General features: G+C 40.8%; 1 protein-coding gene across 1 annotated transcript in view; it reads right to left on the minus strand.

Annotated features, from left to right (window-relative positions):
- LOC116687850 (cadherin-4-like) overlaps positions 1-19,939 on the minus strand; it is a 211,308-nt gene that overhangs the window by 128,349 nt on the left and 63,020 nt on the right.

The raw sequence follows: 19,939 nt of genomic DNA on the forward strand, positions 1-19,939 counted from the left end.
GTTAAACAAGAGAACAAAACAGATACATTTCTGAGGATTAATAGAAAGTCATAGAAAATAGCCCGACAGTGACACATTGTATACAGAACGTAGGGCTACTATTGGAGAAAATGTGCTGTCACCACTGCGTAGTCACTTTCATTTGTCTTTGTCTATTATCCAGGCAGTACCATTTAACCAGAATGCAGTTTGTTTTCTCTCTTATACTTCTTGTCATTGCCTCAAGCTGTGGGATTCATCATTATCTTCAAATGCTTGTTATGATGTCTATATTGCTCTTGTGCTCACTCAATGAAACACGAGAGAATTGCGGGATATTGCATATGCATATTGCACACACTGCTGTACATGGTCGTGGGCGGTGTTTATTCAGACCTTGGCACCGCAGCTGGCTGACAGAACGAGGAGAGGCAGCCATGGAGGCTCTTGATGTCTCTCTCCTGGTGGCCTGCCCTTCTCGTGTCCTCCAGCAGAGTTGCTTAGTCAGATTTGATCAGAAGCAATCTCCATGGCTTATTTTTTTGCATTTATTGCAACATTATTAATCTAGAAAGCCTTTAAAGCTGACTGAGACAATTCAAAAAAATATCAACCTGGTTTCGGAACTCTAGGTTTCAGGACATCATGCTTTATTATGAATCATAGCATCCCAGTGATGAAAAAAAAAGAAAAGAAAAGTGTTAAGTAAAGTGTTAAGGAAATCTCTCTGGTGGCTCCAGGCCTCCCCTCCCACAAGAGTAGTTTGTTTCAAGAGCAAAATGTATATATTATTTATTAGTCACTGTCATAGACAATTGGTGTCTCACAAAATGTTTGGTAAGAAATACTGAGAAGAATCTAATTGTCCCAGCTTTTAGCCACACAGTGGCCGGGCAATGTCAGCCAGTCCACTGCTTTAGTTCAAACTCAAAACTATTGAATGGACCGATTAGAAATTTTGGACCAACATTAATGGTACGCGGAAAATTAATCCTACTCACTCCTTTAGCAGGTTGGTTGTGGATTTGAGTGAAAAGTGAAACTATCTAAATGAGAGTTTTGTTCATAGTCAATGTCTCCATTCCCTCTCTCCATGTTTAAAGGCACCCCACTCAACAGAACTTTGCTCCGCAGATGTTCAATTATTCATCTCCCTCTGTCAAGAATTCAGCCTTGCTAGCACTTGCCAGTATTCCCCACAACTTGGCAGGGAGGCTCATATTTGGCATATGGTGCAGAGCAGTGCAGTTTTTCCTTCTCTCTTCAGTTGGCCTGCTAGCACTCCCAAGGAGCACAGCAACACACACTGGCATGCGCCCTCTCTCTCCCACACAGGCACACACACGCACACACGCACACATGCACACATACACACACACACACACACACACACATACACACACACACTAATGATGCACCATGTCTGTCAGTTTTGTAAGTGAGCCTCCCCGATTGAGTTGCTGGGCATTCGTCCACATCCTCATTGCAACAGGTTTCAAGGTTTTCTGTAACAGCACTGTGCATGCTGTAACAGCCAAATTAGTCACATCCAGCATTTTACAATACGGGATAATTAAAAAATGTCTGATTTTGTGTTAGGGAAACATTTGGAGCTAATGTGAACATCAGTGTGTATTTCGTTAACAAAGCTGTCATTTACTCTGGCTCACTACACCTCTTTTCTGGTTAAAGTTGGGTAGAGCAATGTTAGAACTTTGTTGAGGTTACATCCCTGGTACAATAAACAGAGACATCGTAGCTTCAGCGAGGCGCCATCCATAAGACATTGAAGTGTGTAGTCTTTCTAATTACGTATTTTAACAGTACTATAATAATACTTCAACGGTTTAACAATAAACTGAGACTTTCTTTGGTTGAAAAATGATCTTTTAAATTAAAGAACATCATATTTGTAATCCATGGCTCAATTCAAACAGGATCAAAAAATAATTTGCCTTCTCCCTGTGATTTCTGTTCATATTTTTTCCCAATTAAGGTCCCATGGACTGGAAGTAGAAGGGCGTGACTTTGGCTCTCTATTAGAATTTCTTTGCTACGAGTATGCTTTACCACAGAATGTAAAGTAATCCTTTGTGTTGACTGCACACACTCAGAGTCAGGATCACATCTATGATAGCTATGGTGCACTTCCTGGAGGCAGAAAAAAGAAAACCAGCTAAAGCTTGCATATCCCCCCAGTCATTGAGAATACATCTGTGGGACAAACTAATCTGTTGCAGATGGATGAACTGATACATAAAGCATTTGCGAGTATTGTATTGTAGATAACTTAGACATTCCACCAGTTTTCATTTTCAAGTCCTAACATATTCCTCAAGAGTTGTAGAATAACTACAAAAAAGATACAGAGACAATTATATAAATATCATAAACTGTAAGCCCTTAAAATACCTTTTTTGTATCAATGTTCTTTTTATATTTAGTACAGGTATGTGGCCTATAATACAGCAGATATTTGCTGCTTGTGTCATCTTTGCTCTACAGTATAATATTTCCAACAAACGCCGTGCATTCCTTCTGCACCACACCATTAGTTTTCTTTTTAATTCATCCAACATATTTGACTAGGTTCTTTTTAAAGCTACTGTGAAAAGAAGCAGTCAAAGCAAGTGAAGATGCGGGCTCCCACATGTTACAAGCTCACCCAAAAGGTCACAGATTCTCATTTCCTTTGTCAATGACATGAAGAAAACTTTTTGAGCTCTCACAAAGCACCAAATTGCATAGGCATTGTCTGTTTGATAACCTTCCTCTCTGCACTCGGCCACAGAAGAGACTCTGTGTGTGTGTGTGTGTGTGTGTGTGTGTGTGTGTGTGTGTGTGGTGTGTGCGTGTGTGTGTGTGTCTTAATAGCAAAATGTAGTCTGAGCAAGGGCGCAATAAGGGCATAGGAATAAGGGAAGTGGCCATTGCCCGCCCTCTTTACGCCCCTGGCCCGATTTGGCATGGTGGGATCCCTAGGTGATGATCTCTAGTTCTACATTAAAATGGCTGTTCAGACGGACATGCAGCAGCCGGAACCCCACGGCCTACTTACATTCTGCAGCGATAGTTATGGTGTCCTGAGCATCATACCATCAGAATGGTAAGTGTTGTTGGCATCTTTTTTCGTTGTTCTCTTTTATCGTTCTTTGTTAGCTGGTTACTCGCAGTGGATGACACAGCCACGATAACGTTTTCGCTCTGTGCCAAAGGTTTCAGGTTTCTTTGCCGGCATTTGCATATTAGACAGCAATTGGCTTTTGAATCTGTGATTTACCAAATATAGCTGTTTCAATCTCAGATTCAGTGCACAGACCTCTCCCCTTTCAGTAGAGGAATGTGAAAAGACCTCTCTAAAGAAAACCTTTGTACAGGTCAGACTTTTTAGGGGACACAAACAGTAAAAAAACACATTTTTGACTGGAGGGGAAAATCACTGTGAATCTAAAACACGTGCACTCACACATGCTGAAAGGCAGTTAACATGTTCACAACATCTGTGTGTTAAATCACACACACACACACACCTGCCATGTGAGTGAGTGTGGCTTGATATGAGCACGTCTGTTTGCATACAGATGTGTCCTTATGCCAAATCTTCTTGTTGTCCTTGTGATGACAAATAACTGGAGAGCATTTTCAGCTGATAAATAATATATTAAAGAGTCTAATCAAATTGAACAAATGAGTATGTCTAGAAAACTATTAATCAGAGAGTAAACGTGTATTTACAAATATAACACTGGCACAAACAATCAATTATTCATAAAGTGAATGCTGGGTAAGTGGGCTTCTTCCCGGGTGAGATGCTGCCATAATTGGAGTGGGACTACAGGAGTACCGGCTGGTATGTGTGCCTATGTGTGTATGTGTGGGTGCATGTGTGCCTATGTGTATACACACACACACACACACACACACACACACACACACACACACACACACACACACACACACACTTCTCCCCATGCACCAAACTTCCCCCAAACACGACAAGAGCAGGCAGAGTCGGCTCATTACTGCCTAATGAGTTGTCTGATTAGTGCCGAATATAAAAGCCTTATTGTCAAGCGCTGTATGTTTATTTTGATTAATTATTGTACTAAAGTGACTGAATGGAAGCACAATGACATGGAGCATTAACGTTTTGTGGTAATAGGGCCCTTGTGGAGTGAGCGATCGTATATTCAACCCTCAATGCAACACATAAACCATGGCCAGTGCCTGAAAAAGTTTGATAGGAGACTAACAGATATGCATGTTTCAATTAGGTTCTTGGCTCCCAACATGAAAATCGACCAACAACTCTGTATGTTAAGATTGCTTAATCCGTGGTCCTGCAGATGGTAATGCTGACACCGGGTCAGTCCTTGTGTGTGCTCATCAGTGATTCTTTGTCAAGTTTTTTATCTCAGTGAGATATGTTCACAAATGTTCAGCTCAGCATCAATTCTTTCAGGAAGACCAAACTTTTTATTCGATGCACTTAATCAATTCAGCTGTTATCCAAATAAATGTATATTTTATCATGCTGTGTATAACTGTTGCATATCTGCAACTACAGTGGTGAGAATAAGTTTACACACCCATGCTAAAGTTGATTAAAAAGAGGAATAAAAAAACATCTTTTGGAAATTGATCATAATGCCTTCATTCAAAGAATTTGGGAAAATCCAACCGTTTAAGGACACCAGTTTTCGTTGTGAATGAACAATGTATTGTAAGTAAATAAATAAATGTTCTCTTCCTTGAAATACAGGGGACATAAGTATACACACTCCTATGTTAAATTCTCATAGAGGCAGGCACAGTTATTTCATGGATCCAGGATACTATACATCCTGATAAAGTTCCCATTATTCATTCACAAAGAAAATTGGTGTCCTTAAAAGGTTGGATTTTCCTAAACTATTTGAATAAAGGCATTAGAATCAATTTCCAAAAGAAGTTTTTTTTATTCCTCTTTTTAATCAACTTTAGCATGGGTGTGTAAACTTATTCTTGCCACTGTAGTCTCTCCTGATTAAAATGTAGCTCAGTGTAAATTCTTTCAGGAAGACCTCTGTCTTAATCAATGCTCTCTACCTATTTCGAATCAGCTGTTGGAGGCGTTCACCTTCCTGCTAAACCAATCACAATCGTACACAAATGCCAAGGGCCAATCACAGAGTCACAACCCTGCTTTAAATAATCTGTTTCTCCCTTTGCTATTCAGCTGTCGTTGCAGGCAACGAGTGCGACCCTCCACCTCCCCTTCCACCTCCAGTCGTCTACGCTAGCGGACCGGTCCGGAGCCTCCTTCCGGTCTGGTCTTCGGTCTTCTTCGTCACCACCACTGATGAGAAAAATATAGCTTTAAACCGTGAGAACCAGTGGAGTGTTATCGTTTGTGAGTCAAACAGGTAACAGGTATGCGTTAGAGATGCTGCTTCGGTAACCACTGGTCTTTCACCCTTGATATGTGGCAGGCCAGAAGATCTATGTCTTTTTCTCTTGTCTGTCCAGATGACTAGGACAGTTTAGTAACGGTAAAAGTGCCCTTGTCAGTTTTGACCGCACTCTTGCTGGTATTTTTATCTTAATTATTCAATTTGATTAATCAGTTTAAAGATGTTTCCAGTTCAAAAGAAATACCTAATTAGTTACGTTTAGTAAGCTGTACACATGCTTTGAATCACATTGTGTTGAGGTCTGTAAGTACTTAGACTAATGCTGCATGAACAAAAATGTATATATCGGTAGTCAAAGTAGAGAGTAGAGAGCTTTTCATTTTAACTCTAAACATGTAGATTTTTAATGAGCCAAAAAACGAATACAGATATAAAGGGATAAATGCAGAAAAATATATTACTGGTAGATAATGTGATTCTATGACTGTGAATATGACTCATTTTAAGTCCTATAATGTCCCTGTTTCTTTCAATCTGCCGACCTTCTGTCCGTGAGCAAAAATACTATTGGTAGCGCCAGAGGAGGGACTGTATTGCCTGGCCTGTTGCTCTGTACACACTTTAAAGCAGAGGTAATGGGGCACTTCAGAAGACTACTGTTACACATACCCAACTGTCAATACACTGTAATCACTAAAGGCCCCCTTTCTTCAGAGATAAGCATTACTTACGTGCACTGCACTCAAAACTACTGGGAATGAAATGCTTCCAAATACGACTTGTGTTTTTCACTGCCTTTGTTACAGACAAGCAAGGGGTCCGGTTGAGAATTCACCCTGTTAACAATGGAAAAACATTTTGCGTGCATTTACACATCACACTTCAAGTCTAAACAGATCTTTGCCACATCGAAAAAGCTCAAACAGCTTGAGAGGTTAATTCAGTTTCCTTAAGAGATGCTTACTTCTAAATGGTCTCTATTAGACAGCTTGTCAGGAGCTTGTGCACTAATTTCCACAGCTGGGTGCGAGTTAAGACAAGAAGCGTCTCAGGCAAAGGTATCAATCCTGTCGTAACCTTTTCAACAAGCAAAGAGAATCAGGAATAATCGTCTCTCTCTCTCTCTCTCTCTCTCTCTCTCTCTCTCTCTCTCTCCTCTCTCTTCTCTCTCTGAGAGATGAGGAATACTTAACATGGTCAGTGTTGGGCTTGTTATTTAAAAAACATACATTTTACTTTTAAGAACTGTATTGTATCAACTCTCAAAAGAAGAAGAGAAACAAAAGACAGTAACTCAGAATCAACATTGGGAATACTAACAAGATGAGAAAGCATTTCTGTCTTTATCCGGAAAGACAAAATAGATGATGGAGGAAGAGTACAGTTTTGTTTTTGTTTTTTTAAGACAAACTTAGCGGTATGCTGTGCAGAAATGAAGAGTAGCACTTTTTTGATTGTTGGCATTAATAATCACTTTAATTTGAAATAATTTTATTCTGAAAAGTAATCGTATAGCTGAATGAAACTAACACTGAGTATGACTTTGATGAGAATCACCCTCTCATATAGCCAGGTGAAATCTTTCCACTGGTGCATGTGTTTAATAAATAGAGGTATGACTCCTCCCTTCCCTTTACAATGTCAGGGTGCCGTATAATAACTGACTTAACCTTCATGGGGAACAGCTTCAAAAGCCAAATCAGTCCTGTTGTGCAGAGTGCCTGTATTAATCTATGCCGTATGCTGTTAGACCCTAAATACAAAATGGTTCCGGCTTGTTCCAAGCTATTTGTACTTTCTTTCAACGTTGAAGCACTTTCCCTGGAGGCTAAACATATTTAATGGGGTGACTCAACCTTAATGTTATTGTGCTCTAGGTAGCAGCCAAATAATTGCTGTAGCCCAGTAGGTGGTTTTATTTCAGCATGTAAACATCTTGTGTGTAAAGACGTCTGGCGTCTGTGGGTGAGCGTTGGCATATATTTTTATGCTTGACACCAATGTTTGTCCAGTCAAAGCCAGCAACCTCAACCTGATGATTAAATCCAAATTTAAATGCACATCGTTCAAACATCCAACCACCATGAATTACAATGCACAGAACATGTAGAGACCGATACAGAGGCAAGAAAGGGGAATGTGGGCAGGGGGGTCCCTGCTGTGACGAACTGGTGCTGACAAAGCCATATGTTTAGTTAAAATGCAGAGCCCCAATGTGGGACGGAGGGAGGAGTTGACACACGCTTTGGGGGCTTCAGGCAGCCTAGTGCGCCTCTGTAGCCGCCTCATATCTCTGTAGGCAGGGGGATGTGTATGCTTTATTTAATGTGATTTGCATTCGGCTGAGTGTGTGTGTTTGTGTATACAATCACCTTGCAATTCAGAGTAAATGAAAGAACTATCAATTGCATGTGTGTGTGCATGCCTCCGTGTGTGTGTGTGTGTGTGTGTGTGTGTGTGTGTGTGTGGTGTGTGTGTGTGTGTGTGTGTGTGTGTGTGTGAAGAGTGATAATTGAACATATGTTTGAACCAAGGTCTCCTGTCGCAGTTTCCTCTCTGTGGACTGTATCAGAGCTGGAATGTGATACACTGCACAAGCTCACACAGAGTCCATGCACAGCTCACACACACATACACCACACACACACACACACACATCACACACACACACACACACACACACACACACACACACACACACACTGCTGACTCAATGCTTCCACTAGCATGCACAGTCTGACGCTGCTGTTTGGTGGAGAGCAATATCCCAATGACAGAGCTACTGTAAATATAATGAAGTATGAGGCGGCGTTGAAGAAGCAATCAGGAAGATGTTGTGGATGCGCTCAAATTACCAACAGACGACAGCATTATCTTCATCATCACTACAATCATCATCGTCATTAACATCATCTCTGTCAATGTGTTTCTGCTGGCTCATTTGGGCATGCTAGAGTGAGCCATGATGGAGTCAGTGACAGAATGACAAGCAATGGACTGTAATGCATTAAATGTGTTGTTCTAAATGTACTGCAGAGACAGGCAGGTGGCGGGTGATGGAATAACACACACATTCTCACTTTCTTTCTCCCTCTCGTTCCCTCTGGCTCCACTGTCTGCACCCCCTGTCTTCCTCTATCGAAACTAATCTCATTTCCCACTAGCTTGAATTAAATAAATGTCTGTCATTAAGACCAGTGAAGGATGGCGGAGAGCCTCGGGAGATCAAGAGTTGGGTAGGCTAAGCAGGACAGAAGGTGCTTAGTTAGACCGTGTGGATCCACAGAGGCTGGGGGTGGATGAGGGTAGAAGGCAAAAGTGGACAAAGAAGAAGGGGCTTTACAGCTTCTCTCTGGATTTTGCTGCACTTCTTTGTCTTCCACCTTTGTCACATGCTGCATGTATTGGGAAAGATTTGAGTAAAGTTAAAAAAAAACAAGTACAAATAGCAGCTAAACTCTTATCATGTGAGAAGAGGAGAGTGCAGCCAAGCAGTCTCTCGATTTTGCTCTGTTACAGCTTATCACCCTCTTCACCACCCCCACCCCAGCTCCCTGCAACCCTATTTAACCATTAAGCCAGCAAAGAGCACTGCTGCCTGCTCACCAGGCAACCAACCCATCTCAGCTCCCTCATATTCCCTGGTTTCTATTGACAACCAGGAGCTCGCAGGTGCTGTGAAGTATTTCACATCCACCGGGGACTCATCCTTGTAGTGATATCTGTCTAAAATGTGAGAATTAGGAAGCTGCCATTAATCCCTGAGGTATCTATTTGATTATCCCCACATGGGAATAGTTCACTGCTTGTCTTAGTTAACCTGCCGCGCTATTTTAACTATCTCCCTAGGGTCTGTAAGGACCTATTGTGTGTCTGCTGGAGGAGCTGTACTGTATATTATGAGATGCATGTCGACAGGTAGACGCTTCTTTCTCATTGTCCCTGTAGTGTGAAACAGGTTGTGTGGCTCCGATAACCAAGGAAAGTTGGTCAGAAAAGGCCACCGAATCATCTAACTAATCCTGTCTGCTGATTTGCTTCCAGAAGACATGAAAATAAGATGTCAGACTGATGTCACTGCAACTGGTTGTTAAACTGGTCCAGTCAGACGTACTCTGAAAGCACTGGACATATAGAATGCATTCAACTTGAAATGGAATTTGTGAATCTCTATATCTATACAACAAACATGGATTACAAGACACCTTTATGAATGAACCTGTCAACAACTGTTGAATCTGAATTGCATTTCCACATTAAGTCATGAAATAATTTTTTTATGTCCAAAAACTGATTAGGACTGTTTATTACGTGATTGCAATTTACTGCTGTACCCAACAGTGGACCAACCCATGAAACCAACTGAAATACTACAAATATTTGGACATACAGTATGTCTTTCAAGTGGCTCAACAACGATTTCTGTGTTTGGACCCTATTTTAACGATGAATAATGAAATGCTGCGCTATTGACATGAGACCAGGTTTTTGTTGGTCAATGGCGCAATCACATTCTTTATTGGTCCTGAGACACATTCTCATGTCTCAACATATTGTTTGTAATCTTGAAATAAAACATATGGTCACAACAACAAAAAATAGCAAAGACACTTGCGTCGGTCTTTGCGCCGCGCCGGGTGCAAGATAGAGCCCTTTCTGTTTGCTCTACCGTCTTTTCTATGTAGTTGAAGGAAAATAGAAAATCTGAGAGCGGGTCACATAAGAGGTGATAAACTCAGTTCACAGCACTGAGAATGTGAGAAGGTCAAGCTTAGATATGTGAAGGCACTAAGTGGACAGGGAGCACAACACACTTTAAATCTCTCTTGTGAGGGACTAAGGCAGCACCAAGGGGCATTTGCTTTTAAGAATTTTTTGTGGCCTACCCAAATATTTTGTGTGTGTGTGTGTGTGTGAGCGCACACGTGCATGCGCATGAAGGGCTTTATGGCTTACATTAGAGTACATTGTTTACAAGAATGAGCACTCAAGACCCAGTTTAACATACACCACTCTAATACAGTTAACGGAACATAACGGAACATTACATAACACATTTATGACTATAGTTGTATTGTGTGATCCTTTAAGTAAATAAAATAAGTCAAATGTATTTTTTCTGTATAATTGTAACTTAATGCATGAGACAGTAGTCAGGACTCCCTGAGAGCCATTGCTTCTGATATGGAGAAAGCACCTAATGGAGTAACTATCCTTGGCACCAAACGTCTGAACAATAATACAACAAAAGAAGAAATCAGAAATGTACTTCTTTTCCCTAGATGACATTTATATTCAAGTTTCCAGATTCTTCAGCTCAACAATCTCATTCATTGAAGAAGTTGTTCATTCACGGTGGGTTTATTACAGTTTTTCTCCATTGGTTTGGCTCATTTCTTGAAACAGAAATTACATTCTCAAAACAACATGGACAAACCTCAAAACTGCTTGGCAATTGTTCACAACAGAATTGAATTTCTCATTCATTTCATCAAATTGCAAATGCCTAAGTACATGCCTCAATGTCTCAGTACATCTTTGCAAATGATTAAGTACAGGTAGCCTACATTTAGCACAATTTCCAAGTGAATAGATCTTGCTGATCTAAACTGATTGTTGATTCTCGGTCTAATGGTTGTTCACTCCAAAACTTGTCAGCATCATTTCATTGTATAAGCCATTACATGCACAATAGTCTGTTCAATTGTCAAAATGAGTCAAGAACATAATACCATGAATACCACATATGAATCCCTTGGAACATTTGATAATTTTTTTTTTTTCACAGCAATTGACAGTCAGGTGAAACTAGAACTTTACTAACGAAGGAGGAGTTTCACACATCTCAGATGACCAATCAAACAGTATGTTTAGTTACATGACAGGTGCTGTCCATGACTGTGAAAGCTCCCAAACATGTATAGAAAGATCTTGACAATGTAAGACCAGCACAATTTCTGAACATGGAGGCACCTGGCCAGGTAAATGACAAGAGCAACGGCCTGCTCGGTAGGAGGAGTAGAGGAGAGAGAGAGAGAAGGAGGAAGGAGAGGAGGAGGGAGGAGGAGAGAGGAGATGGGTGCGTGGGGTGGAATAGGAGGAAGAGGCAGAGGAGCACGAAGACATCATGCTGTCCCGAATGAATTCGGCCACGATTAGAGACCATGTCATCAACCATGGTCTCACAATGGCGGAGGCAGGTCGCCGAGTGAAGCCTAATGTGCCTAATTTGTGTGTTTATATTACAGTGTTATGCTGTATACATTTTCTTTTTACTCTGATGTATAGAAGTTACTTTACAGTATGTGTGTGAATGATATAAAATTCTGTATTACAGTATATTATTTTTGTGAAATCCTATTTCTTTTTCAGTTTTTATACACAATTGTATTGTGTAAGCCACAAAAAACAGTACAGTAACCATTCGTGAGCTTAGAATTATAAGGTTATATCTCCACTTTTGGTCGACATTGAGTTTTTGACACAATCTGATCCATTAGGTGTTTATTACAGCCTGTGTGGTGTTATTTTTGTAAAAAAAAAAGATTACATGTAATAGATAAGGCTTAAATAGAAGATTATACTACATAACGGTTTTGTCAGCTGGGATGAAAACTTTGATGCTCATATCTCAGAACTACCCTAACGGAGATAGAACCTTACGATTCTAAGCTCACGCATTGTCGGGTTGTCACCATTGTTACTGAAGGACTGGGCCTAAGACTGAAAGGTGGATATGAGGGATATTTCCATGTCCTCTGCCATAGTGACAACATATCTAAACATTCTGACTTGCAGTGCTTACATAATGCTAAAGGGACAAAGCATTTTGGGGGCACTGACTGGTTAATGAGAAGGAAATTTAGTTTTGAACATGAGAGAACTGTTTTTGGGAGAGGTATGAGCTTTTGCATGTGAACCACGGTGTTGTGCCGAACCATCCACGTTATTTGGCAAAAGCACAAAGAGTGTGGAGAACGTCCGGTCTGTTTGGAGAAATGAGCGAAGCAATTGAGAAGGATCTTGCCATTTTGGTGGCACTGACTCTTTATATGAGAAATGAATTTAGTTTTGAAGCATGAGTGAAGTGTTTTGGGAGAGATATGAGCTTTTGCAAGTGAGCTATAGTGTTGTGCTAAACTGTAAGAATGTTTTGCCAAATGATCTTAGAGTTTTGAGAATGTAATTTCTGTTTCAAGAAATGAGCCAAACCAATGGAGAAAAACTGTAAATGCTGGATACACACACTCAGGAAATCCTTCCACCGTGGCATTCAGGGTATCATCAGCAATAACAAAAACAATATGCCTTAAGCAAGTGTAAGTGGTGTCATGCATGTACATTTGATACTGTTTTTTGCCTATTAGGTAATCACCAGATTTGCAATTTTGACCATGGCCACTATGCTAAAAGGCTTGGCTTTGTTTGCTTTCCACACATTGGCAACCTCTAGGCCTGAAAAGTGAAGCCATTCTTTCTAATGGCAGACAGAGGGCAACTCCACTGGTTGCAAAAATAAGTCCAATTGTATAGAGGTCTAAAAAGTGAGCCTCTCTATTTATTTATGTCCAAACATTGTCAATTCTGGTTCCGAAAAAACAACGATGGCAGCCAAAATGCCAAAGTTGAGGCTTCAGAACTGTAGTCCAAATATTCTGAAAGAGGGCTTTATCCGAATAAAGCATTTTCCGATTAAGACATATTGGGATATTCCAGTATTATTCAGGTTTTAGAGGCATTCTTTGGACATTTATACAGCGCATTTGGAATCTACGTCTCAATCAGGGTTTTTACCTCAGTTCACACCCAGTTTACGACCGCTTGCCTGAGCTCTGTGCATTGCTATGGCTGCTGTACGCAAACCAGCCAGCCAACAGTTTCCAGGGTTGCAGACCTAATAAGAAGAAGAAAGACAGCTACATCATCAAATCCATTTCCGTTTTTGGATATGCGCACACATCGCTACGCCATCCTTTTCAAGGAGCTGGTTAAAGTAATTAAAGAGGGACGCTGTGTTCACATGGTCCAACAAATCTACACGTAAAAAGGGTCATTAGTCATGTAAAGAGCTTAGTCAGAATATCTTTTTTGGAATAAGGGCAAAAAAACTGAATATTATGTGCATGTAAATGTAGTTAATGATGTTTCTCTGACATCCGTTTGTTCTCATCTTTCTTCAAACTCTTATTTTCCTCCAATCTTTAATCTTTCTCTCTTTATTTGTTCATAGTGACTCAGTTATGTTCCATATGCGCTGTATTTGCATTTTTATGAGATGACAACTGACTTGAACAACAAACACAATAAAAGTACTATGCAATTATGCCCTTTATTAAGCCCACATAGGGAGCATATGGTTGCATTCATATGTCATGCTGTCATCTGTCTGCAAAAAGCCTTCTGTGGAACACATACAACTGCACCGTATTATGGGTGGCAAGGAAGCAGTAAAATTCCATCATCTTCCCAATTCAGTCTTGTATAATACCTATAAACTACAATCTGATCTATTCCTATGCAACTGCAGAAACTGGCTCAATATTGTTATTAGGAGAAATACAGTTTTTATCATGTGGGTCTGGAGTGACACTTGCATACACATATATAAAAGATTTAAAAGGCCTACTTTTTATTTGATACACATCTTTATTTGATGCACACCATGCAGCACTGGTGCTCCATTGTTCTGCCCCTTGGAGGATTAGTTCAAAATATCTAACTTTTGCTTTCTTTCCTGTGTTTAGGATAGACAGCAAAGATAGAAACGACCCAAGTGAATTTGAAAAGGAGTTGGTCTGCTCCCATGTCTATTTACTTCTGCTGTTCTACATTTCAGAAAACACTGGGTTGACTGCACTGAAGCAGCACGTCTGAATATTGCAGGGCATATGTGTCAAATCATTTAGTTGTTCTTAGAAGTTTGAGCCAATCAAACTTTAATCATCTCACTTAGTGTGTCTGGGAATGCATTAGCAGTTGTGCAGGGTCCTGTATTTTCTTCAGATTTCTGGCTAGTCGTACACAGGCCTTTATGCGTCAACACAGGACAAACTATGGCAGACAATCAACAGCTCCAGCCCATCTAATAACAGTGGGGCTTATCTGCCGCCTCTGCCTCCTCTAATTTTCATCAGTTTTGACAAGCCCATTAAATGAATCGGGGACCCAAAATAAACAAGTTTTTGTTGAGCTGAAGTGACAGGCAGTGATCACACCTCCCAGTGTTGGAGAGAGAGATACGACGACTTTTAATTAAAAATGCGGCCCCCGTGCACAACAGCCCCGACATGATAAACAGGACTTTTGCCTGCAGCAAACAAACACGTGCGAGGATACTAGGACAGGGTGTGATCCGAGATGCAGCACATTACTGCTGTTGACGATCATTAACACAGATGCTGGAATATTCTGGAAGACTCATGGTGAGTGTTGGTAGAAGGATTACAGAGCAATCCTTCCTCTAATCCTGATCCAATAGTCAAGACTTTTATTATGCTTCTTCTTGAGTATATTAGTTCTGTGGTTACAAGGACTGAATTCATGAAGAAAGGCTATTATTTTTTTGCTTTCACATTGCTCGGTTGTTCCACATTCCACATTCATCATCAAATATGAAAAGCAAAACTGTATCTTTTTTTGCCACAGTTACATCTCAAGCCCTGCAGTCTGTTATCTTAAACAGGCCCTGTGGGAAACACTCTTCAAATTTAAATAATATAAAGATACACTAGAAGAGTCATAGGAATTCTCAGAAGACTGCCCTGGACAGTACAGCTTCAGCCATGGCAATGCTGGCACTCAGGACCGTTGGTGGCCAACACCTATTTTCCTCAGGATAACATCTTTATCGGCGGGCATTGTCAACCGGTGGAAAAACACAAAGAGACCACCCACATCTCAGCAGTACAAAAATCAGTTTCCATGACGACGCCAGTCTCTAAATTTCCAAGTCATTTCTGTCACAGAGCCTGACATTAGGTGAGCTATCATTACTTATTTTCCATTTTCCATCTTCTGTGGCTTTAAATTCAACTTTTTCTGCTTCCTCTTGAGTTGTCTTGCACCATTTATGCCCCGATCAGTCTTCTCCGCCTTTGTCTCATTTTCCTTTCTTTAATAGCTATTTATTTCCCAAAGCTACACCCCTGGGTTAGGATGGAAGACATAAGTGAAGAAATAGAAGCACTGACATCCAAATGACAACAAGTTAAGTTTCTATTTTCCCAAAGGGCGTGAAGCAGGTTCACTACTTGAAATTTTTACCCCGCATTACTGTGTGGGTAATGAATGCAATGGTTGTTATGTAAACATTGTTCTGCACTGCACTGGACTTGAGATGTTTTGGACGACACGCAAGTTCAGGTATCAGAATCGGTATCAGGAAGCAAAAACTGGTATCGGACCTATACGAAAATCTCTTTTTATCTGTTTGCAAGGGGCGCCTTCTACTCATCAAAGACGCACATAAGAAACATTATACCTGTAATGTAAAAAGTGAGAAAAAAATATGAAGAAGGGAGTTGAAAGTCCTCAGGCAAATATTCCTTATTTTTCTCTATCATTATTTGCCCTGCTCTGAGTAAATGTCAGACTGTGGTGGGAGCTGGCAGGAACAGCTTATTATAAATGTCTGAACCTGGAGCATCTACACCAAAATGCCTCAAAATTAAACTACAGAGGATTAGTTGCAGTCTAATATGTATGCTGTGCTGTAAGTGTCTATTCCTGCAGTTGAGTCTTTACCAGGACAGTCTACATGACCATGAGCAGGGCAGAAGCTGTTGCCCAATTCCAAACCTGCAATTACAGCAGGCACTTGTGTCTTGTACGATGAAATGAATCATTACCACTGCAGCATGAAAGAACATAATCTGGCCCGCTCCTAGCTATTCCCCTTTGGGGACTGATTTGTGATCGCATCTGAAGATAGAGAGTGCGTTCAATCAACAATGCAGCTTTTAAGCCACCCTGTTGAAAGGCTTGAGGGATACAAGAGATCAATAGAGATTAATTAATTACTATGCTGCCAAATGGGAATTATGAGGCACGAGTTACTACAGAAACACAAACTGCATGGCAGGCCACAAAAATGATTTTGAAGCTAATATCTGCACTGCTACAAACAGGGTCCAAGGGAGGACTTGGAGACGCCCGTGACATGCCATGATCATTTGCTGCACCACTGATGAAGAAATTCCCACTGGTTTGATGCAGAGGAGCAGCTGGTTAGAGGAGAGACATAAGGGAAGTGTTTCTGCAGATATTGAAGCCAATCGAGTAAAAACAAATGTTGGGGGCGTCCGGATATCTCAGTTGGTAGAGCAGGCGCCCATATATAGACACAGCGGGTCTGGGTTCGACTTCGACCTGCTGCCCTTTGCTGCATGTGGTTCCCCCTTCTCTAACCCCCTTCATGGCTTCAGCTGTAATGTCTAAATAAAAGCTGAAAATGCCCAAAAAGAATCTTTAAAAAAAGAAAAAGAATGTCGGCTTACCTCAATAATATGAGTGAAACTCATACAAATTCATGATATGAAAGCAATTAGGACAAGATGAAAACAAGGGAAGGGCAGATATGATGTGCTGCTATGGCACTTATCGCCACCGTCCAAACCACCTCCACTTGCTAAACCATGAGTCCGCAGCAGGGTCGGGCTGCAAACGCACTTCCTCCTGACACGCTCATCTATAAAGAGTAGCAGTGTGCTGGCTGCCCTGCCTGCCTGAGGGCTACATTTGCTACAACACTAATATCATACAGCCAACCAATGAATTCCTAAAGAGTACAATCAAGGGAGAAACAACCCCTGCCACTGACATTGTCCTGGCACTTGCCTCCCCTCCTGCTACTTACACAAGCAATATTCCAAGTTGTTGTTTTGCTTCCATCAAATTTTCCATTAAAAGTGACATTTCATCTAAATCAAGCCCTTGGGGAGAGAACCAAGACAAAAAAATAAAGGTAGGTGAGGGATGGGGGAATTCTCACGTACAGTTAGGTGTACGAGCACCAAGTCTATGCAAGCAGGCGTGTGTGTATGCCTTCAGCAACTAACTGACTCCATAATCGTGGAGAGTGCCATTATTTGTAGCCATCAGAGCAATATCAAAGCAATTACATGTGTCTGCATTCAGTCTGGTGTTTAAAGCAAACAACACAGCCATTTCTCTGAGATGTGTAAACATCACAGCTTTCTCTCCCTTCCTTTTGTCTCCTCTGCCGGAAACACACCACTGAAAGAAAATTCACAACCAACCAAAAGCAAGCTGTGTGCAGGTGGTGTTGTGTGGTGTGATGTGTGTTGGCAGCGAGGGGCGGGGGGCACTTGGCGATGCCAGTGAAATATGCTCCATTCTGCACTCACTCCATATGAATCATTGTTCACTTGCCACATTGTCACGAGAGCTCGCTGGGACTTATCGAGGTCTGGGGTCGTTCAACAGTTGAGAACACGCTAAACTCCCACAGAGACCTCACCACATTTTACACCGGAAAAGATTTATAACAAAGATATAATATCAATCCCATACGGAGAGGCAGACACTTCAAAAAAGTGAAAAGCAGTCTAGCCTTGAAACACGCAGCAGCTGCATGTAAGTGCCAGCTCATGCTATTTCCTCACGTTTGCAGATTCCCTGCGATTTTGAGTATCTGAACAACATGATGAAACAGTTAAAGCTTTAGGGGGTAATTTTTTTTATGAACATCCGTTACATTCAAGCCATTGCCAAATGAGTTGCTACAAAACTAATTAAAACTGTCAGCTCCACACAACTCTCTCTGTATTCCTCAGTATGGTTATGCTCAGAAGAACAGACACTCCTTAGAAAAAACACATATTACTTATGGACAAATGCAGCTTTGTGGCAATCGCTTGACTCACTTTTGTATATCAACGTTCTATGCCCAATTGGGTCATCGCCTTGTGTAGCAGCTCTGCTGCCATCGCTGTATGAATGCGTAAGTGAATGGGGTGAAAGAAAGGCAAATTATAAAGCGCTTTGTCAGGTAAGGGAGAAAGGCGTTATATAAATGCATTCCATTTACCATTTACATTGACGCATTCCTTCTAAGGGTCACATCTAAGCATCTATCCCAGCATGCATTTGACACATGACGGTAATACAATCTCGCAGAAAGACATACAACTATGTTGTTACTTCAATGTATAACATTTTATTCCACAATTTTAGGCACCATTTATATATGTATCTGTGGTTTGTTCTGTTTTAAATATTGAATTAGTCACTCTCTAATATAACTAGTGTAGTTCTATGTATATACAGTATACAAGTTCCTATAATATAATCCTATTTATATATATATATATATATATATATATATATATATATATATATATATATATGCTGCTTTGCTAAGTGGATTACTGTAAAACCAAAGTCTGTTGTGTTAAACATGCATTGGCTATAATAAGTGTCTTAGCCTATCTTATCTTATATTACACATTTACACTTTTTACAGAAACGTAAACCCATTCATAATTAGTTTGACCTCTAGGGGACAGCAGAGTGAGCTGTAAACACAAAACTGACATAAAGAGCAAACAGTTGCCTACTTAAACATCTAGCAGGCACAGTTTCATTTAATGTGGTTCTTGCAACCTGATGAATGGAGGTGGTAGTAGCTCAGCCCGTAGGGAGTTGGGTTGGGAATCGGGGGGGGGGGCCGCCGGTTCAAGTCCCTGTACAGAGTGGGGATTAGTAGATCGAAAGATGGCACTTCACCTCCTGTGCACTGCCAGGTGCTCTTAAGCAAGGCACCATACCCCATCAACTGCTCATGGCGCCGGTCCAGCACTGGCAGCCCACTCACTCTGACATGTCTCCATTAGTGCATGAATGGGTCCTGAGCATGTGTGTGTGTGTGTGTATTTCTGTGTGTAGTGATTACTAACAAAACAGAATGTAAATTGTAACTTCCCCACTGGGGCTCAATAAACAATATAAAAGTATTATTAAATTATTATACATTAAAGCAATTCTGACTTTATTGCTGTCAGTGTTTACATCAGCCCAGCACTTGTTTTTTGAGACATTAAAATAAAATCAATACTGATAAAAATGGCTCACAATGTTTCTACTCAACATATAAACTGGATCATATACTTTATATGACCCATGAGCAATCATAGCTGTGACAGTACGGTAGGTGACAGCATAGTTCATTCTCAGTAGCCTCGATCCCATGTCTGCAAAGTCTGGTTTACATCATTGCTGTCAGCAGTGCAAAAGTCACCTGCATCTTTGAAACTATGTAGAGACTGTGTTAAGATCCTGTTGTGTGTGTATACTTAAACATGTGCTATGACCTTTACCTTCTACCTTAATGAGATTTCCATCGATTCAATTTCCTTGAGAAAATAAATCCATCGGAAACTCTATCAGTAATTGACACAACATCCCTGAATGCGTCAACGGTTATGTCTCAGACAAGTCAATTGCCGGTATAATGAAACATCTTATAAAACAGCCAGGTTATTATGCAGTGTGCAGTGTGTGTGTGTGTGTGTGTGTGTGTGTGTGTGTGTGTGTGTGTGTGTGTGTGT

The sequence above is a fragment of the Etheostoma spectabile genome, chromosome 4, assembly GCF_008692095.1.
Source record: "Etheostoma spectabile isolate EspeVRDwgs_2016 chromosome 4, UIUC_Espe_1.0, whole genome shotgun sequence".
Lineage (NCBI taxonomy): Eukaryota > Metazoa > Chordata > Actinopteri > Perciformes > Percidae > Etheostoma > Etheostoma spectabile.